The sequence below is a fragment of the Anastrepha obliqua genome, chromosome 5 (genome assembly GCF_027943255.1).
Source record: "Anastrepha obliqua isolate idAnaObli1 chromosome 5, idAnaObli1_1.0, whole genome shotgun sequence".
NCBI lineage: Eukaryota > Metazoa > Arthropoda > Insecta > Diptera > Tephritidae > Anastrepha > Anastrepha obliqua.
In genome coordinates, this window is record NC_072896.1 from 35,944,835 (window position 1) to 35,968,272 (window position 23,438).

At 39.9% G+C, this 23,438-nt stretch overlaps 1 long non-coding RNA gene across 1 annotated transcript in view; it reads right to left on the reverse strand.

Moving 5' to 3' along the window:
- LOC129247226 (uncharacterized) overlaps nt 1-23,438 on the reverse strand; it is a 92,118-nt gene that overhangs the window by 25,284 nt on the left and 43,396 nt on the right. The window lies entirely within an intron of this gene.

Here is a 23,438-nt window from a genome sequence, read left to right on the forward strand (position 1 = left end):
TGTTTTTTTTTTACGGTGCCACTCGTTTAGTCCAACATTCACCTTCCACATTCCATCAAGAGAGGTGCAACACTTGAAGACAGAGCTTGGTGAGTTTGTTCACGGATGGCTCGAAGTTGGACGGAAGCATTGGCGTAGGAGAATTCTGCCAAGAGCTCCCCGTCAGACGTTAGGTTGCGACATCTGTGGTAAACAATCCTACCAGAATTGTATCGCCATTGCTGGACATTTATAAAAATTACAACGTCTTAAGTAAATCTACCTCTCTAGACGTTTTCGATGCTCTGCAGTTTTAAAAATGGATTTGAATTTGCAACAAAGAGTTTTTATTAAATTTTGGGTTAAAAATTAATTCATTGGTGCGAAAATCTTAGAAATGTTGAGAAACTGGTACGGCAATGATACTCTAAAGAACACAGCTGACAGCCGTTTAAGAGTGGCCTGAACCCTTCAGAAGAGATGGTGAGTCCATCGAGGATGATGAACGTATTGGCAGACCCTCGACATCGAAAACAGATGAAAACATCAATAAAGTAAATGAAAAGTTGATAAATAACCACAAATTAACCATCAGATGTCTGGAAGAGGACTTCAACATTGCATATGGCTCCCTTCTCGCCAATGCAGTTAATGATTTGGGTTTTCGCGGTATTGCTGTAAAGTTGGTCCAAAAGAACCTGGATTTCATGCAAAAAAGGACTTGGGTTTCTGAGTAGGACATGCAATCCAAACATCAGGCGAGTGAGTAGAGAGCTCAGAATGAAACAAGATCAAAAAGAAGCTCGTTGCTTTCATTCAGAAAAGAAAGCGATGCTCTCGATTTTTCTAGATTATGTTTGAATTGTACACTACGAATTTCTGCCAGAAGGTCAAACGGTTAATAAGGGATATTTTTTGGGTCTTGGATTTGTGAAAAAAGAACTCGTGGATATTGCACCATTTTGCACGCACCGTAAACGTTTGACCAAGAATGAAATAAATACTCTGCAATAGCCATCGAATTCTGATAGGGCTCCCGAATCTGATATGGCTGCCTGTGATTTTTCTTTATATTTGATCGAGTCAAAAAGCCACTGCGGGGAACGCGTTTTAACAGCAGAAAGGATGTAATGAAGAAATCGAAGACGGCTCTGTTGGCTATACCGAAAATAGAGCTCTAGAAATGTTTCGAGAGCTGAATCAAACGCTGGTATTTATGAGTAGTAAGTGCGTTGCAATTGATGAAGAGTACTTTGAAGGCTTCACTTTTGAGGAGTAATCTTTTATTTTGCATTTTCTGCAAATATTCCGGGAACTTTTTGATCAACGTGTAACAATAAAAATTTGATGCATTTTTGAGTGTTCGTATTTAAGTGTCCGCAACTGTACATACTTATATGTAGCTCGTAAAGGCTACAGAAAGCCCTATGGAGATTTGAAAACCCATTAATTAAGGAACATGCGCTAACAAAAATCGCATGAGAGGAGGGAGGAAAAATTTTCAAATTTTTTTTTAGTTTATATATATATGTATTTATATCTCTTTTTTTAATTATATATATATATATATACTTTTTTATTTCTTTTCTGGAACCAATTACTACGTCTATTTGAAATATCAGAAACTTCTGCTAAAAAAAGTTCCATATTTTTTATTAGAGTATTCCACTCATGGGATATTGACACTGCAAAGTGAAATGGCACTAAAATTGAAATCCTGATAATATGGCAAAGAGCGTTGCTTGGATCAAAAACTATACCACAGAGATGTGCAAATATTCAGCGGACGCCTGATATACAAGTAATATTCAAAGTTCTGGTGCTTCGCTTTTCACAGCCACACGCAATTAGTGCGGAAATAAGTTGTAGTACTTACAAATCGAACACATTCTAAGAATCGTCCCGACACATAACTTTCCGTTCCACAAAAAAGTTCAATTAGCACATTATGTATTCTATTACAAATACAAATATAATTATAAAAACAAGTTTGAATGAATTGATGAAATGCTGATACCAACCATCTGAAATTCAAATCATTCAATACAATCAACTTATCAATACTCCTGCTAAAATTAAGAAAACATTTCTATAATTGAATGAATCAGCTGACAAGTACGCATTTCTTATCTTTTGCTACAGGCATTTAATGAATTTATCACTGCGATGTTCTGCGATAGTTTGTAATTTTGCAGTACTTAATTCTAAAGTTGAATGACAGTGCAAAAAATTCATGTATTTGATAATAAAATTAAAGATACTGTGCCGTAAAAAAATTCCAAAAAATGTTTAGCTTTTTATACCTAAAAAAATAGGTGATTTTAAAAATACTCCGTATTACGCAGAAACAATTTAGTACAATTCCATCAAATACTGTTTTTTTCTTTTGTTGAATTCTTGTGGAAAGTTGTGTTATCTTACTGTTTTTGGGGTCGTTGTATTCATTTTTTATTGACTCCGTCACTGGGAAATCCAAACAGATTATAAAAAACGATAGAGTCTATAAGAACTCTATTGGTGAGTAATAAGCAGTGTCGCACTGATTATTCTTCTTGATTGCCACGATAACCGCTTCCACGATTTTGGCCAATGTCGATGGGTCGTGAGTGTCCGGCCAATTCGTTGAGAAATCATGATTTTTTTATGAAACTACTGCGCGGTGCATGTTTCATACCATTTGCTTATGATAAAATATTATTAAAATAAAAAATTTTTGAAGAAATCTCTGCGGATAGGTTTAGGTAAAGCTTAGAAGGTACCTTATGATATTTTTCTAATTTTCTGTAGGCGTTTTATAGTAGAAATAAGCGGCGGACGCGAACGACCTGTCGACATGGGATTAAGAGGTCAGATGGAACGATATGGGATTACAGCTAACAAAGTGCGTCTGTCGTTTCTTCATCCGAGGCTTTGTTTGATTTTTCATTGCGGAAGGCTTTTTACGTGGCGGATCCCAAACCCAGCGCACAACCAAATATCCTGGACTGATTTGTCTTCTCACATTAGTTCGCTCTCAAACGGATGTTCGGGAGCTATCCAGAGGATACTAAGGCGAAGCCCGGAAGTTTTGAGCTGCTTGGACCGTATGAAGAAGAATCGTCCTGGCTACTCCCAAGTGAATGGCAATCAGCTACTTTCCCCACTTGCCTGGGGGAATACTTCTACATACCGAACCAGTAACGCAAATTCCACTATCGGCTTGAACCCTAAATAGCTGAAACTCCCTAGATCATGTGCAGAGCTCATTTTAACTACTTAAGTATGGTCCGGTTATGTTGTTTATGAAGCAAAGTGAGTACTGATTCTTAGGCTATTTCCATCACCAGCTGGAGCTAACGAAAAGGTTATTAACGCAACTCAAGACTTACGTTCGACTGCAAGCTATAAGAATTGTTGACCACCACTTGGGAAAGTAGGTAATGCATGAATGAATGTAAATAAGGTTTGCACTTCGTTCTCAGGTTTTTTTATGTTCTCAAATCCTCACAGCACCTCAGATAAGGCTAAGGCTAAGATAGAACTTGGGCCGTGCGTATGTACGTTTCCTCCGGCTCTAATATCTTATTCTTCTTCACGCTATAGCATCGCATTCGAGAAGAAAGTGTGTTGGAGTTCCGGAGATTGGTCACAGAAGCGATAGAAGTCAATGGACCATGGCTCCGCAATTTGCTGTGATCTGTAATAACGCCCATGAGCCCGAGTCTTAGGAAGGTTTAGGAATTGCCTGAACTTCTTTATATTATACCCAACCCGGTAAGGACCTCGCCTTGCGCAGCCCTCAGAATTTGGTATCAGCTGACATTTCTTAGCTTTTCGCTTCTAAGCTCCTCCCTGATGCTGTGTTGGGCCGTGGCAAGGAAGATCTCGCATACTATTAATAACGTAGTCGCAACCAAACTAGCCTATGCATCCGGTGCGATTAGGAACTTATTCCCAAAAGATGACAACTCCTTGATTGCCGCCTGACTGACGTTCAGAATGGCAATTCGCGCATCCCGGAGGTTTCTGTCTAAGTTGATCTCTGCACATGAGCAGATGACATCCACTTTCACCTCAAAAAAGCTGGAAAACCTACCCATCGGTACAGATCGCTTTGTTTTATGAATTAAGAAAAATAATTATTTTAAGTGCCGATTATTTTTCAAAGTGTGCAAAATGGTAAGACAACAAGCGATAGTAATAAAAGAGATCTGACAAAAATGAATTTAGAAAAGTATGGGTATTTTCCTTTAGAAAAAGTGGTATACTTTTGCACGGATAAATGCTTTGAGACCCGATAGAAGTTATTATATTCAAACAAATTTTTCTATATTAGTTTACTGCTTAGTTTGCTAAGCAGGGACGAAACTTTCTATAAACTGGTCAATAAAGTTAACAGAGGTAGATAATATCAGAATATCACTTTTCTATACCTCTTCCTGTCCATTATACTCTATTTCAGGCTGAACGGATTGTGAGCGATAAGGCTGCACCCCAATTCTTCCACTCAGGTATCTATTCCTTCACTCACTTACACTTCTACTGTTCACGGTTCGCAAGAGAAAATGAGGAGTTAGCCACGAACTTTGAAAGACAGCCAAGTGAGAGAGATTTTATTTATTTATTATGATTAGGTACAATAATACAGTTATTATACTTAATAAGAGAGAGATTTAACTGGCAGCGCAATTCGGGTTTGGGTTTTTTACATGCAAGTTTTCCAAGCAAGTGTTGCGTACGCTACGCAGCCAGGATGAAGAAAGGCGACCGATAGAGCTGTTCAGGCAGCGGCAGCTAGAGCCAAATAATATCGACGAGCTGGGCAGTGTTTGATCACAAGTGATCTTCCCGACAAGTACTGAATTTAACATGAGACGGACCAAGGACAAGTACAGACACAGTTAACTACTCACGACCTATCATACCCACCCAAAACGGTAACGCACATGACATTATCGGCAATTCCATCTGCTTCGCTAATGGAGACTATCAGCGACATATAACCTCCATACGTCATAGGCAGAGAGCCTGGACACAGATTTCTTTTGTGGTTATTAGACACAATCACGATTCCATCGACGATTTAGTACAACTGCGATGCAAGTGGGTGTAAATCAGCCGAAGAAAGGAGGTTTGTTTTAATGGAAGCATGCCCCACATATTATTGATGCGACGGCATCAATCAAAATATTTTTGACATTTTTATCCTCCCATTCCCAAAAAAAACACAAAGTATCCACTTTCACAAACGAAAACAACCAAGGTAACCATGAAATACCAATGAAAAGCTTCATTTCCAATTAGTAGAAGATGATGAAAAGCATATTTGAAAAATTTCACAAATTAGCAGACTAAGACAAAATAGCAAACTTAATCCAAAAAGTGCAGGCTGTAAGCCAGCTTCAGTTTTGATTTTTGATCTCCAAGGATTATCCACCAAGTTGAGAAAAACAAAGGACAAATCGGCAAGCAACGGCAGACGATGTGCACACATGAGTTACATCAACTACGTAAACTGATTGCGTAAACGTGGGTTTACGTATCACGGCAACAAATACGTTTGAAAATTAATCTGTTTGCATGCGTACTTATACATACACACGTATTCACATCTGAATAAACAAATACTTCAAATCATTTGCGACCCATTAAGAAATTGCTGCGATAGTTGGATAAGTGGTTCATAGGAAATGCATAGTGCCCTTATTATTTATAGGTTGGTGTGCGATCGAGATCAAATTAAAATTCGCAGTACATAACAAATAAAGGGTGATCAATTTAAAGCTATCGAATTTGAAATTCAAATAAAATAACGAAAATTTAAATTGATTGGGTAAACTTTAGACATACCGTACTCCGAAAAAGATTGCCTGCGACTTCTTTTGGCCTCCAGTCAAGAGTCCTTAACTAGCACTCAGGACCGTGCCAGACATGGTTGGTTGGTTGGTTAGAGTGGTGATTCATCCAGAATCCAACTAGCGCTTCCGCACCATTTTGTTGCCACATCCTCGTTACCAAATTGTTTAACAGTTATTTGCTGCAGGACTATATCCAGTCTGTGCGGTTTAGGAACCTTATTAGGTTGTTGACGTCTACGCCAGACAGTTGCTCGAGACTCTCGAACAGCGGTTTGCCCAGGGTTAACATTCTGTCCTTCCATAGGGCAGGGCATTCACAGAGGAAATGGAAGATTGTTTCCTTTTTCTGCGGTTGTTTACAACTATGACAGTATGTGTTGTGAGGGATGCCCATTTTGGCGGCTTGTTCTCCGATGGACCAGAAGCCAGTTATGACTGCCGTAAGTCTGCAGGTGTCCCGTCGTTTCATGTTTATTAATGTCAACGATTGCTTGAGGTTGTAGGTGGGCCATAACGTTCTGCTGATTTTGCATTTCGTCTGGTCTTTCCATCTACAATCTGCAATTCGAAGGTATTTTAGGGAAATTGCGTTCTTGACCGCACCTAGTGGAGTGAATACTGGTACTGCAAGAGCGCTATTCATGGCAGATCCCCCTCTTGCCAGTTCATCAGCTTTTTCGTTACCTTCTATGTTCCGGTGTCCCGGGACCCAAATCAAGGTTACTCTATGGTTTTCACTCAAGTTGGTGAGGCTATTCCTACTTTGCTCCACCACTTTAGAGGTTGTTCTAGTCGCGTCCAGCGCCTGGATTGCGGCTTGGCTATCCGAAAGAATAGCGATATTGCCCTTAAAAGAAAAATCTGCGATTAGTAACCTACAGGCTTCCCCAATTGCTAGTACTTCCGCTTGGAAGACGCTGCTGGTATTAGGGAGACGCACAGATTTTTCAATTCCAAGTTTATGAGAATATATACCAGCTCCGACACCACAATCCATTTTACTGCCATCTGTATAGACTGTGGTATCGAAGTTGTTTAGAGAGAATCCCTTCTTCCATTCTTTTTTAGATGGAAAGAGTGTGGTAAAATTCCTATTGAACGTTACCATCGGGACGATGTAGTCAGTCCTCTCCGAGGTTAACCGAGTTTGTCGCAGCAATAGACTAGCGTGACCATAAGTTTTTCCTTTCCAGCGACCCGCTTCATTTAACCTAAATGCACTTATGGTTGCCGTCTTCTTTATGTGTAGGTCTATTGGAATAACGTGTGTCAGTGCATTGAGAGCCTCTCTAGGACATGATCTGATTGCACCGACCGTTATTGCACAGGTTGATCTTTGTATTCTGCCGAGTAATTTGGTATTGTACTCTCTCCCTAGAGCTTTCCACCAAACTACCGAACCATACGATAAAATGGGTCGTATAACCGCCTTATACAGCCATAATGTATGCTTAGGTTGAAGACCCCAATTTCTTCCAAGCATACGTTTGCAGGCATATAAAGCAATTTCTGCTTTCCTTACCCGTTCTTCGACGTTTAACTTCCAGCTAAGTTTGGGGTCCAGAATTACCCCTAAGTACTTTGCACTGGTTGATAAAGCCAGAGTTTGTCCGTTGATATTTGGTAGGGTAAAAGTTGGTACCTTGTATCTGGTGGTAAAAAGCATAAGTTCTGTTTTACGCAGGTTTAAACTTAGCCCACATCCTGTGGCCCAAGAGTTAAGCTCGCCTAAAGCCCTTTGGATGATCCCACTGATCGTATTTGGACACAGTCCTGACACCATTAACACCACATCATCAGCGTACGCCACCACTTTTACCCCACCTCCGTCAAGTTTTGTTAAGATTTTGCTGATCACACATAGCCAAAGAAGTGGAGATAATACTCCCCCTTGTGGAGTGCCCCCGTGGACCTTCTTGGTTATGTTGATATTACCCATATTAGCTTTGATGATCCTCGTTTCTAGCATGGAGATGACCCAGTTACTAATGCAACTGTCCACCTCCAAGTCTATCAACGCCCGTTGGATGGCATCTGCGCTAACATTGTTAAAGGCGCCTTCGATATCCAAGAATGCCGCCATGGTATAATGTTTGCTCTCTAGAGAGCCCTCTATTGTTCCGATAACCTCGTGAAGCGCCGTCTCCGTAGATTTGCCTTTAAGGTATGCGTGTTGTGCAGTTGATATACCAGTGCCAGACATAGTACGCCTAAATTGTAAGCAGATCTAAAGCTAAAAACTGCTACAACTAGAGCGCAGAAAAGTACTAAGAAGAGTGCACCTGAAGTAAGTGTAGCCTCTACCTCCAAAGCAGCATTGCAGGTGGCCTCCAGCGCCAGGGCATGATCTTGAAGCAACGGTACCAGAAGGCTCTCTACATGTTGAACAGAATAGCCAAGAACGCAGCAACCGGCAGCGTTAATGAACGTTACCAAAGCAAAGATAAGAGGCGGTGATCGAGGAGTATAAGAAATTTTCAAAACGTACACCCGCACTAATTACTAATGCAGGCAGCCAAACACAAACAAGAAATCGCTCCCAGAACGAAAGGGGTAACGCCCACCCCAAGGAGCCCGAAACAGGGAATGAGCAACTAGCAACTAGATACGAAGATCTGCAGACAGTTCAGCAGAATTGGATGGAGATCAATGTGGGAATAAGATAAATCATGATGAACTACTTACTTGACAATTGCGAAGGTCCTCACCCGGAGTTTTATTCATTAGAAATCTTTAGAGGTTATAAGGTAATCAAATGCGCTGACCAATTTTCTTTGAAGACCCAGAGCTCGCATTTCGTTGTCACCGATGAACGCACCAGGGGAAAAACTGTTTTGGTGCTTAAAGCTGCAGAATAGCAAGGTGCCAGCTATCAGCGAATTGCAGCCAATAATGGTAGAAACAGTGAAAAAAAGCTCTCGTCCACTCCTTGTGACCATCCGTGAAGAATCACTGGAAGAACTCTTCAAGGCGCACAACAAAATCCGCTTTGGCATCCAACTGTCGAAACATTCAAAAACAGCCACTAGCAGTTCAGATATCCTTTTCAGCGAAAAAGATATTCATACAAGAGCTCTGGGGCCCATGGGGCTCAACAACAGTTCGTACAATTTCTTCTATAGAATAGAGCTAAATACTAAAGTTAGTATATGTAATAGAGGTAACAATCCGCCTTGCATCTTTCCAAGTTCAGATAGATTTCAAGGGTGGGAAGAAGTCCTGGAGAATTGGATGGTATCAGATAGAATATCAATATCTGATCACTATTTTGTATTATTCAATTTCCAAAGCAGATCCTAGACTTCCTCCAGGTCGAGAGACAAATTAAGGTCAGTTTTTAAGAACGTCAGAAAGTTAAGATATTGCCTAAAGAACACTCCTGCCGTACCCTTTATTAGAAGTGAGGCTGGGGTGAGGACAAGCTCGACCAAGGAATCACTATAAACGTTAGTTAAATGCCAATTTCCTGGGTGTAAACCAAGAACCTGGAACGGCCAGAGAACACCAGAAGACGAGATAGATTCAATAGTAGAGAAGATTGTACTTTCAATAAACAGTTTTGAACCATATAAATCAGCTGGTCCAGATGGCATCATGCCACTTATGCTTCAGAAGCACATGAAGGTCTAGCTCCAGCTTTCGTGTAACTTATATTCCAAAGAGCTGGAGAAAAGTTAAGGTAGTAATCATACCCTAGGTGGGTAAGAAGAAACATGAGGTAGCGAAGGATTTTCGTCCGATTAGTCTTACCTCCTTTCTCCTTAGAGCACTAGAAAGAATTTTAGATATACACATCAGATTTTTAGTGAAGGTGCAAAACACTTTACTGATTCTAGCGCATGTTTCAAAAACACCTTTTGCACGCGTTCGATCCTGTCGATTAAAAATTTGTAATATGGCCTCATATTGCACCCTACAGAAAATAGAAATTTGAAGGTATAAGAATACATAAAATGCACTTGAAGGCAAAGCATAAAAATGATGCACTTGAAAATGACATTTCGCTTTTATGAATATAAAATATTTGTGTGGCTCGAAATCGGACCCAAAAGTGATGCCGACCATTCGTTTGAATACTCCACAAGCAAGCACGATTTTGTTTAATTATCAGCGGTAAATTATATTATACCATAAAAGCTGATAGGTCTCCATTACCTCGATTACAAAGATGCTACTGTTTTCTTAAAAAAGCACATTCCAACGGGGTGTGTGGTGTAGATTCGTAAGCAAAGGCAGAAGGCGAAGGGGTTCAAAAGGGATATGAACATCGTCAAATATATATTTCCGCTATCAAGTGCCACATAAACATTTATTTAATACAGCTACGCAACAGTAGCAAGCACAACAACAGCAATAACAAACAGTTGTAAAACAGAGAACGCATATTCGTTTTAAATAGCAATGTTGCCTCGGCAACAACAAACAATGTTGGTGGAGGGATAAAGTTTCTGTTTTATATAGGATGAGAAGTTTGTCTCATCGAAAGGATAATATGGCAAAAGGTGTAAGTAATGAAAGGTGAGTGCATGCATGTATGGCTGTATGAATTTCTGTGTATGTGTCTGCATTTTTTGAAATGTTCACGGGCTGTGGGTGCGCATGAAAAAGAACAATTTATCAAGTGGCACGCATTTGACAGCTGAAATGGACTGCAAAAGTGCTAAATTTTTTTGAAATATCTACACGATTACATACATATATACATATATGAGCGCATACAACTAGGGTGATTCAAATATATTTGAAAAAAATTTTATAAAATTACCAAAAATTTAAAAAATAATATTTTTTTAATATACAACATATAATAGGTGTAGGTTTCACTGAACCAAGAAAAAACAATACACATATAAAAAAAAAAATATTAATAGAAAATAATTTTTTTTTTTGGTTCAGTGAAACCTACACCCGCTATAAATGGACAAAAGTCTAATCGTATATTCGAACGAGGACATTTGTTTTTTGAATTTTATGAGGACGCGAGCTTCTTCTTAATAGGCAAACGAAAAAAAAATGAGTGCGGAAAAATTCAAAAAAAGGTAGAAACTTCAGCTATCCTGTTCTGCAGACAACAGAATTTATTGTTTGAGAGTAAAACATAAAAACTTTAAACAAGTAGAAGAGTCGAAATACCTGGTTTTAAAAATACTGCTGCATATTTTGTTTCTATAGAATCTACGGGAAATATCCGCTCTATTGAGAAGGCTTTTTTACCTGTCATTAACAGTAATTTTATTAAATATTTTCACTGATTTCCATAAGAAAAAAAATTTTGTTTGAGAAATTACATTTTTATTTGTTAAATTTTTTTTTAATGCTATGTTTCGCTTCCAATATTTTAAAGATCCAATACCATCAACATATAGACCAATAAGCTTACTACCGACAATACCGAAAATTGCTGAAAAATTACTGCATGATCGCCTATATCAAATTTTGGAAAAAAGGTATAATACCGTACCATCAATTTGGATTTAGAAAAAAAACATTCGGCTAACCAACAGATCCATAGAGTTGTACTTAAAACTCAATCAGACCATGTAAGCAATTGTTACTGTGTGACAATTGGACGTTGCTAAAGTGTTTGACAAAGAGTGGCACAAAAGCTTATATATATATATATAATTGGCGCGTACACCCTTTTTGGGTGTTTGGCTGAGCTCCTCCTATTATTTGTGGTGTGCATCTTGATGTTGTTCCACAAATGGAGGGACCTACAGCTTCAAGCCGACTCCGAACGCCAGATATTTTTATGAGGACCTTTTTTATGGCAGAAATACACTCGGAGATTTGCCATTGTCTGCCAAGGGGCGACGGCTATTAAAAAAATGTTTCTGTTTCACCGAGCTTCGAACCTACGTCCTCTCTGTGAATTCCGAATGGTAGTCACACACCAAGCCATTCGGCTACGGCAGGCGCACAAAGACTTACGTCACAAATAAAAACTACCTTTTGACTAATAACTCATCATAAAAAGCTACCTAACCTACCGAAGTTTCTATATTTAATATGACAATCATTGTTCAGATATTCTTCAAATAACAACTAGAGTTCCGCGAGGAAGTGTTCTAGGACCACCGGAGACACACCACCTCCGGACGAAACGATACAATACTATTGGCAACAGATGAAAGCTGAACTATCGCTACTGAAAACCTGCAGTAATACACAAACGGAGTTAAGGGATGGTTTGGTGGTCTGATGTCTAAAAGTAAATGAGGACAAAACCGCAAGGTTTGTAATTACTACCAAAACAATATGGCAAAGTATTCCCAATGGAACCAACCGCTAAATACCTGGGAATTCACATGGACTCGAAACTAAATTCGAATTACCACATCAAGAAAAAAGGCAAAAATATAAAAGAAAAGCTCACAACTTCATTGGTTAGTCTGTACAAAATCTAAACTTAGCATACAGAACAAGGTTTTGCAATACAAAACAATGATTAAACCAATCTAGTTATATGGACTACAAGTGTAGGGAACGGCTAAAAAGACTTCTCTATATGAGGACTTGCATATATGTGGCTAACTTCTGCAAATCCCCCCCTATTGTTTTTTTTTTTTTGCTCTTTTTCAGATAAGACATGGAGGATTCAACTTAACTCAAAAAATGAAGAGACATGCAGTTATCGTCGCTAGATGTAAAAATTACACCGATTTAGAAATCAATGTCCGGTAAGGATATCCACCGAATTCGAGAGCTGGGGCTTTGTTAGCCTTAGGAGTTCCCTCGAGCATCCCCGATCTACCCGTGGTCAGAAGGATTTCGCGACCTTGCACGATTGCGCACTAGCCCAGCGCTCGCTGAGTTGACTCCAGGCCCATCTTTCCAGGAGCAGACCACAGGTTCTTAAGGAAACCTAAATCCTCTCATTTCGCGACGAAACCGTCTCCAAAGTTCCCTGTCTAGCCAGCTGATCAGCCCAGCAGTTTCCCTCTATGCCGCTGTGACCGGAAACCCAAATGAGCCTGATGTCGAAGTATTCGGCTGCAATCGAGAGAGAAGCCAAACATTCCCCGATCAATCTCGAACGCACAAACAACGAGCCCAAGGCCCTAATTGCCACTTGGCTAAGGGAGTAAATATTTATTTCCTTAACGGTAATTTCCGAGGTAAGCAAATAGTCCACCGCTTCCTTAATTGCGGATACCTCCGCTTGGAAAACACTGCAGTGGTCCGGAAACCTAAATTTAAGTTTGATGGGGGGCTCCTTACAGAATACTCTCCCACCAACCCTTCCGTCCAGTTTCGAGCCATCCGTGAACATGTTTGCCATACCTTGCCGCCAAATGTTGAACCCCGCCCACTCATCCCTTGAGGGAATATGAGTAGAAAACGGTCCGCTCGGACCTAGCGTGGGTGTACAGTGATCCAGCACCATGGGGTTGAACTCAAAATTTTTAAGGATGCTAGAGTGTCCGTAACTTAAGTCTAGCCTATGGCCGAACACCTTAGTCTGATTGCGGCGCGTGCAGCGGTAGTTTTTCCTACGATGTCCACGGGTGCCACATTCAGCATGGCGTTAAGCGCTAGAGTAGGAGTGGTACGGAGCGCCCCACTGATTCCAATGAGGACAGACCTTTGTACCCTCTCCAGCTTCTTAGCTGATACCATCCTTTCTAGCGAGTTCCACCAGACAAGGACTCCGTATAGCAAGATCGGTTTCATAATCGTATTATAAATCCATAAAGTGACTTTAGGCGAGACGTCTCATCTTTTGCCGATAGCGCCCCTGCAACCATACAAGGCAATTGTTGCCTTCCTAATTCTCCAAACACTCTAGGAATTTTGTATTTCCTCGTAAATAAGACGAGCTCCGTCTTCAGTTGATTTATTGATAGGCCGCAATTTGCGGTTCAATTCATAACTAGATTCAGATAACCCTGCATCAGTTCCATCAGAGTATCTAGAAACTTGCCTCTGACAATAAGTGCCACGTCATCCGCTTAGGCAATCACCTTACAGCCCCTCCTCTCCAGCTCCTCCAGCAGACCAGCCATGACATTTCTTGGGCGCTATCACACCAATTACATGACCTCGACTACGCTGACGATATTTATCTGCTTTCATACAGGCATTTCCGACAAGCATGCCAAAATCGATCTTCTAGTCATCGCTGCACGAAACGTAGGTCTGATAATAAACAGCAAGAAAACGATAGCAATGCGAATCAATAACACAAATTCCAACAAATTTATAATCGAGGGAGAAGCGGTGCAGTATGTTCAAAATTTTCTGCTATCTTGGAAACGAAGTATCGACTAACGGAGGAGCTGAAGAAGACGAAAAAACAGAAAACCGTCTGCGTAAAGCTAGGTCAGCTTTTGGAAGGGTACAGCCAATTTGGAAGAGTAGACAAATTTTACAGAAAACTAAATTAAGAATATTTAACGCATATGAAAAATCCACACTCTAACATAGCAGTGAAACGTAGCTTTACAAACAAATGCCTTCGGATTATATGTAAAGCTTTTGGGCCTAACACTACCCGAAATGCGGACTTGTGACAGATCACCGAGCAAGAACCCATCCAAAAGGTGATAAGAGGACGTAAATGGGAATGGTTCGGGCACATTCTCAGAAGGGACAGGGAAAGCATAAGCAGAACAGCGTTGGAATGGAACCGTCAAGGACAGAGACGACCCGGTCGTCCACGAAATACCTGGAGGTTTTCTAAACTTCGTAGCTTAGAAGCAGTCAACCAAACATGGGATGTCGGAAAGAGAACAGCAGTTAATCGAATAAGATATAAATGATTTGTTGAAGGCCTATGTTCCCAGGTGAAATAATAAAGGAATAAAACAAATAAAATCAAAAGCCTAATCAAATCATAAATACGTTTTTTCCGCATAACTCGACCTCAGCGCCATCTAGATTCATAAATCAACTAAATTCATAAATCACACCGAAACGTACTCCCAACGGCAAATAAACCAGCAAACTTTCAAATTAAATACACCTATGAGAAGTTTCCACTAAAATTCTGAAACAAAAAAATGTCCACACAAATATGGACATCCCTTATATAAGTACATCCAAAAATTGATACTCATGGGAGCGACAAAGTTTACATGCCAGCGGCTTGTGTGCAACATTTATAGAATAAGCGTCAATTCATTCAAAACATAGAACAAATTTTCGACAACCTCTGCATGCTTGAGTGAACTTCACGGTGATCCCAGAGGGTGTGTTGAGGGTGCAAGTTGCATGTTGTTCGTACGAGTACTAGTGGGCAGTATATTTGGGTTCAAAACAAAAACGAGATACTATTTTGTTCTAAAACAGTAAAAAAGGAATGTATTAGCAAATTGGTTTCGGTTGCTCTTTCGTTGATTTGAAGCAATTTTGTAATTTTGTGCAATCAGTGCGTAAATTTTGAAGCCTGATATTTTTAAAATAATTTAAAAAATGTGCTCAGCACGTGGCGCTTACGGGAAAAGCTTGGAAAATTAGCGCACAAGAACTGGTTTAAGGGACAGATCTGAATATTTGCATTGAGTTGCGGAGATATGTATGTACTTTTGTATAAAAATATAGTCATATATACGCGCATACATATACATACATACATTTTTGTATTATCAGTAAAATACAAAGCAATATTATACATATAATATATGTATGTAAGAGTCTCTCAATAGGTGTGCTTGAACTTTAGCAGTATAAGAATATAAGGCCCATCTTGATTCAATAATGAGTTGACAATTTTTAAATATTATTGTTTAAATTAGTGATTGTTAGGTTCGAGAAGAAAAATTATCTTAATCTTACCTAATTTTTTTTTAGCCTAGGCTGTACGTTATGGATCGCACAAACGTGTGGTTTCAACAACATGGCGCCACTTGCCACACTGCAAAAGAAGCATTGAATTTATTGGATGGGCAGTTCAAGGGTTCCAACATCTCTCGTGGCGACGAAATTCACCGGCCCCCGGGATGGTGGGACCTCAAGCCGTTGACTAATTTCTGTGTGGCTTTGTGAAACATCTCATCTATACATCTGCAGACGAATGCAGTGCTAATGTGTTCTTCATGAAATTTAGTTAAAGTCACGCAAAAGTGGTCCACTAGGCTACGTCAGCTATAGCAAATCGAGAAGGCCGTTTCCACGAAATTAGATTTCGCACATAATTCCATTGCATGCATATAAAAAACTGCAGACAATTTCACTTAATATAAAGGGTGGTTAAATTTTAAGGGCCGATGTTGAATATGAACCACACCTAAACATCAAGTTTCTTTCTACATTTCATTAGACATTTTTCAATTTCAGACTAACTCAATTTGAACCATGGAAAGATACACAATCCACCAACGCGTTAAAGTTATTCAGGCTTATTGTGAAGACGGGCGTTCAAATCAAAATGCATATCGCGCACTTCATCTTCAGTGATGCGGCACATTTTCACCTCTGTGGAATTGTCAATAAGCAGAATTGCCGCATTTGGGTGAATGATAATCCAATAGTGATTGCCGAAAAGCAATGCACCCACAAAGAGTGACTGTTGGGTGCGGTTTATTGGCCGGCGGCATCATTGGGCCGTTCCAAAATGAGGCCGGCCAGGCAGTTACTGTGAATAGTGTTCGCTATCGTGAGATGATAACGAACTTTTTATGGCCCGAATTGGAAGATATGGATGAGGACGATATGCGGTTTCAACAGGACGGTACCACTTGTCACACACCTAACCAAACAATGGCTCTTTTGCGAGAAAAATTTGATGGCCGAATAATCTTACGTCGCGGCGATGTCAATTGGCCGCCAGGATCATGTGATTTGAAACCGTTGGACTTCTTTTTTTGGAGTTATTTGAAAGCAAATGTGTACGTCGATAAGCCAACAACAATTCAAGAGCTAAGGGATGAGATAATTCGGCACATTATCGGCATAGAACCTCAATTATGCCTCAGCGTCATCGAAAATTTGGACCATCGGATGGAGGTGTGCCGCTGAGGCCGCGGCGGCTATTTGGCCAATATTTTGTTTTACGCGTAATTGAGCCATACCAATATTATCATAATAAAGAGAAATGACAATAATTTCCTAAAAACATTGTATTTTATTCAAAATCAACACCGGCCCTTAAAACTTAACCACCCTTTACGCTCTTAACGCTCTTAACGAAAACCCCTCTATATCTGTAAAAGTGTGCCATATTTTTTTTTTAAATAACCGTATCCAGTTGTATGTACATGCGTATACGGATTTAAATGTGTGAATTTAAACATATACAAGTAGATTTGTACATACATAAATACACCCACATGTACGAGCAACAAACAAATGAGCATCCGATCTTACTTGCTTGCCTGACTGCCTGTCTGAGAGCTCACTTAAGTGTATTTCCGTTTTGAAGCGATAAAAACCCACTTCTGATTGCTGCAGTCTCCATTGTTCTTATTGCTGAAGAGTTCTTGAAAATACCACATGAATGGAACACATGTCATGAAAGTAGTCTGCAATCAACGCCTAGTTGAAAATTTCGTGATTTTTGTGTGCGCATTCCTAGCACAGACTACCAAAGTTGTGATAAAAGTATACTATTTTGAGTATATTTCGTCGAAATGGTTTAAAAATCGATGGTTCTGGTAGATATCTCAGGGTTATGTATTAATCGATATGACACATTTATTCTTAGTAGTGCCAGTCATGCAACCGTATGTTGGGTAGTCATGCAAACTCAGGGATAAGCAAGTATATAAAGCGAACCAATTCTTTTTTTTTTTTTTGACATTGTTTCTTACAGCTCTGAAAGAAATTGAATTTAGAGCTGTAATCTAATGGACTTTTAGATCTGACTGTGACTGATCGAAACAATGTCGAAAAAAAATGTTACTTTTCGTTCAATTCTAAGCAATTTTGGTATTAACACTTTTGAACCAGATACTGAGTAGCTATCGAAAGCAATACTCGTAATACTAAGGTAAATTTTGTTCGGAAATTTTTCGGCACCACTTATTCTTAACATGAATGACCCGTGTTTTGTTCTTTTTCTTATCTTCTTGATTGGCGCGATAACCGCTTAAGCGATTTTGACCGAGTTTAACAAAGCGAGCCAGTCGTTTTTTTCTCATGTTAACCGGCGCCAGTTGGATACATCAAGTGAAGTCAAGTCCTTCTGCATTTGCTCTTTCCAACGTAGAGGAGGCCTTCCACTTCCTCTACTACCACCAGCTGGTACCGCATCGAATACTTTCGAACTACATAACCCAGCCAACGTAGCCGCTGGATCTTTATTGGCTGAGTTATGTCTATGTCGGTCACCCCTTGGCAGGTAATAGCAAGCCTCCGAATGTATGTAAGCCGTGAAAAAGCAGCAGGTGGCAAAAGCTGTAGGTTCCTCCATTTGATTCATCAATTTGCACACACCAAGTAGGAGCAAGTGATCGGCCATGCTCGGCATAGTCCAGCTTAAAGAGGGAGACAAACAATGTGGATCTTGCGGTGAACGAGGGCAAAACAAAGTACCCGATGTCAACACATAAGGAGTCTTCGCATGTTGGACAACTTATCAATGTTGGCATCCAGCGGATCAAGCGGATAATAACTCTTGCCAGCAATTGTTACTTTGGACTCAGTAGGCGATAGAGAAATAGAGGTCTGTCTCAAAGGACCAAAGTGGCACTCTATTAAAAGCTCATCATTCCTGACCTTCTATGACGATGTCAACAGCAAAGGGAGCTTTCGAGAGAAAAATTCTTCTTTGGACCCATCCACGTTGGTGAGGAGTATAGTTTACGATGTAATAGCGAGCTGTATCTGGGACGTGAATATAGTTAAGCGCGTGAAAACACAGCGGCTTCACTGGCTTGGCCATGTCACCCATATGAACGAAGACGCTCCAGGAAGGCGAACATACGAAACGGTATCCCAAAAAGGAAGACGAGAAAGAAGAAGACCACATCTTTGTTGGAAGGGCCAAGTGCTGCGGGATCTGTCAGTGCTCAAGATATCTAACTAACACCAGCGAGCGCAGGGCAGAAACGTTACATACGGTTGTAGCGCCACCTAAGTTTTTTTTCGTTTTTTTTTTTGTAGGGAAAGACTAGGAAGTACAGCACTCGGACAACATTAAACCCTTTGTATTGCACTTTTTAATTTTCTTTAAATCTACACGACCTCCGAAGAAATTTGAGTAGATCGTGGCCAAGGAGTTAAGGTGATCGCTTCTTAACACATCAGCGCCAAAGGCATCAAGCCTGATTCGAACGAAGGCCGGGCAGACGCACAGGAAGTGGTGTGTCATCTCATCCGCCTCTCTACATACTGGGTAGAGTGCACTGTCTGAGATGCCTACCTTTTCCATATGCTTCGCCCACAGAAAGTGGCCCGTCATCAGTCCAACCAGCTGGCTACAGTCCCGTCAGCTTAATATCAGGAAGATCTGCAACAGTCGGGCGGACAAGACAGGTAACATCAGTTTTATCTATATGCAGCCTCTCTCAGCCCGCCAGGCCACGTTCGCTAACCGTGGCTGCAGAAGGGAGTCGCAGAACGGGCTCCGAATCAAAGAATTTGGCCTCAGACCTCATCTTAGCTAAAGAGTCTGAAGTCTCGTTACCCGCGATATCCACATGTTCCGGGACGCATGTTAGCATCAGGATACTATGTCCACTGACATAGTTTAGCCTCAATTTACAGGACTCAACTGCCCTTGACGTGGTTGGAGGACTGTCAAGGCCATGAGCGCAGCTTTGCTGTCGCTGTAGACACATATAGATCTGCCTCTCTATCTGTTTTAAACAACAAAGTTCATTGCTTCTTCTTCATCCACTTGAAACAGAGATGCATGCATTTCGAGATCAAAGTGCAGTTTTGTCCCGCTGAATTCGGGAATGCTGTAGACACTAGAGTCGGAACCATGCTCGCTCCTGAAGCCATTCGTGAAAATGCGAAAACAGTGGTTGCCGGGTACATTTTCAGAGTTTGACCACAATTGAGCCTCTGGTAGCACCACTCTTTATCTCTTTTCAAGTACGACTCTGAATGGCATTGAGTCAAAAGACAAGGGGAGGATCGTTGGATCGAAGTTCATGCCTTCTCTGCCGCCCAATGCCGAACAGGGGCCGTACCAATTCCCATTGCGACTCAGCCCACAGATGACCTTCAATGTCTCTTGGATGAAAACATCAAGTGGTGGTAGAAGAGCATCTAATGCCAGAAAAGTTCTTACAAGAGCATCTAATGCCAGAAAAGTTCTGATGTAACAGAGAGCCACAGTGCGTTATAGTCCACCTAAGTAAGTAAGTAATATATTTATACTATTTTATTATTAGGTGCGCAACTAAGTTCTCGCTGTTGTTTTGATGAAAATACAAATTTATTCTGAAAAATTTATTCGGTGGCTGCTTCTTTTTCCCAACTTTCTGATAGACCGTATACCGTCACGGCAAAATTGTTCATCTTTTGAGGCTATCCACGGATCAAGCCATTTTTTGATGTCTTCATATGAATGGAACTGCTGGTCAGCTAGATCATGTGCCATCGATCGGACGGCGCAATATCTGGAGAATATGGCGGGTGGGATAGGATTTCCCATTTCAGTGTTTCCAGGTAGGTGTAAAATCACGTTTCCATGCCTCTCCGCGTATTGCGGCCTTCTTTGGATTGCTGTAATGAATCCATTTTTCATCACCCGTCACGATGCTTTCTTGCCGCTGCAGCAGTTGTTCACAGGCGAAAAAACGACGTTCAACATTCCTTGGTTTTAATTCATAAGGAACCCAAGTCCCCTGTTTCTTAATCATTCCCAAAGCATGTAATTGCTTGAAAATGGATTGGCGGGTAGCTCCTAATACTGAAGCGGGCTCTTTTTGCATTTGACACGGATCCTCATTGAGCAATGCCTCCAATTCAGCGTCTTCGAAGGGGTTTTTGGCCTTCCCTCACGCGGACAGTCGACAACATTATAATCACCGTCTTTGAAGCGACGGAACCAATCTCGGCACTTTTGCACTTTCACTTAAAGCAGCATCTCCATAAATTTTGTGTAGCTCTCGATGCACTTCAACCGCCATATTTTTCGAATGTAAGCGGAAAATCAACACTTCCCGCAAATGACGATTATTCGGCACAAAATCAGACATTTTCACAAAACCTAAAGTATATGATACCAAAACAAAATCACTAATGTGTCGAAGCAGTTTGTTTGCCATATTTCTAAGATTGGTTTATGACGTTTAGGTTATGTTAGAATCCACTAGCACGAGAACTTAGTTGCGCACCTAATATAATTTTTATAATTTTAAGTTTGCATCATAGACCGAGGAACGGGTATACGTTTGTTCTGTATATTTTATATTTTTTCTAGTTGCGCAGTGGATATATAGGGTGGGCCATGTAAAATTAGCTTTTTAAATCGGCTAAAAAAAAAACTAATCAATATTTTTTCAAGCTTTTTTTTCTTTTTTGAAGATTGAACATTGTCATTTATGAATGAAAAATAATATCGTTCAAATTACTGTCACGACTGGCTTTACAGTAGGCCATTCGATCAACCCAATGTTTAAGCACATTTTCGATTGTTTGGGCTCCAATTTCATGAATGGCAACTTCGATTTCGTGTTTTAAAGCATCAATCGTCTCTGGATGGTTCGCATAGCATTTGTCTTTAACGGCTCCCACAAAAAATAGTCCACCGGCCTTAAATCACAGCTCTGAGGCAGCCAATTGATATCGGAATTCAAAAACGGTAGCAAAAAAGTTCGAGTGTAGCTTTGGCAGTGTGACAAGTTGCACCGTCCTGTTGAAACCAAATGTCGTCCATGTCATCCTCTTCAATTTTTGGAAACAAAAACTAGTTGAGCATGTCACAGTAACGCTCGCCATTTACTGTAACCGCGGAAGAAGAAGAAGACTCACCACTTTGGAAATAGGTTTTCAATATTTCCCAATTTTGTTCAAGCGTATAGCGTACCATTTCGTAAATGTCAAACCTTTAAGTAAATTATGAACACATTTGACAAGTCATTTGTATTACCATTCTCAAAAAAATAGGTGGTTCAAAAAGCAAACGCTATATGGCCCAGGTTTCTCTGTCGATATGCCATACAAAAACACTCCTGGGCACGAGGAGGCGATATCTACGCCAAATGGTCTTATATTTGGTTAAAACCTTTTTGAAAGATATCTTATTGTAATAATAATCTTGGAAAAATTTTACAAAATTACGTAGAATTTATGTGAGGGAAAATAACACCTGATTAGATAATTTCTGAAATTACGTTCAAGGCTTAACTCATATCTCAAACTATAATATAAAATTATGTACAAAACTAACCAAAGCACTTTAGAGCCTATCAACCACACTCCGGATTGCAACCACCCAATATCTGTTAATTAACCTCAAATCTCTAATAAAATATATGTAGGAATAAATATTAAAACAAAGTGAGCAAATTAAGTTAAGCCATGAATAGATAATATTCTTATTATTATTATTATTACTAAATATTTGAAGTGAACTTATCACTTTGAGTGTTTGCAAACACACATTCATTCACACACACAGGCGTATGCACCTGTATGTGAATATTCAACATAGGGAATACGCACGCATATCGATTATGATTAGAAAGGACGCCCTTGAGTGTGCGCAGTAAGCCTTAATTTGTTTTTAATTGCCTAGACATTTTACTATTGTTATCATTCCCATACGCACATAGATAATTTTATTTGTAAATTAGCAAATCAGAAAATTTTATTGCGCCTATGGTAAAACCCATTTTTGTAAGTGGCACCCATTATAAATGATAGTTAAAAAAATGTTTTTTTTTCAAATCCATCTAATTATGAAGGAATTTAATTAGCGCTATCTCAGATGATAACAACAAAGTATCGGCTGGCCAACTGACGTTTATTCACTTTAATGAACATCAGAAAGGAACACGAACTTCTCATAAAAAAAAATTAAATTTTTTTATTTACATGTACAAAACGTTTCTAAACTAAAAGTAATAAAGAGTGACACTTTAATAAACAGGAAATGCTATAAAAAGACAAACAGATATATTATCGTTTGATAAGAAAGTTGCATAAACACCCTGTTCAGCTACGTCCATAAGCAAATTTCCTACACAACCCGTGTAAGTCTAATAGTGTTATATGTGTATATATGTGTATGTGCATAAGTCATATATTTACCTACCTGTGATTTTTCATTCAATAATGTAAACACAACAAACCCAGTGACTAATCAGGCATTTGAGTACTTCATTTGTCAACATAAAAGTTGTAAATGCAATCCATCTTTTAAGAGGCCATTAATTACAGAAAATTACCCGGAAATGTCATTGACACCTTCATGCAAACTTAAGTATGTACTTGAGAGCCTTCGCATTGTCAGTAGCATTTTTCGCAAAATTGCACAACCTAAAATAATAAATACAATAGTTGCGAACTTCGCAATCGGGACAAGACTGTATTTGTCGGACATCAAATTCAGGATGAATTGCGGCGTCGGCGCCTGTGTAAAGGCTTCAAAACTTTAAAGCCTTTTCGCTCGGTGAATGGGAATGGTATTTTTCAAGCCGAAGTTCTCGGCACAAGCGAAGCTTGCAGGATAATTAGGAACCATCCTCAACAACTATCGGAAGCATGTATGTTCTCATCTATCAT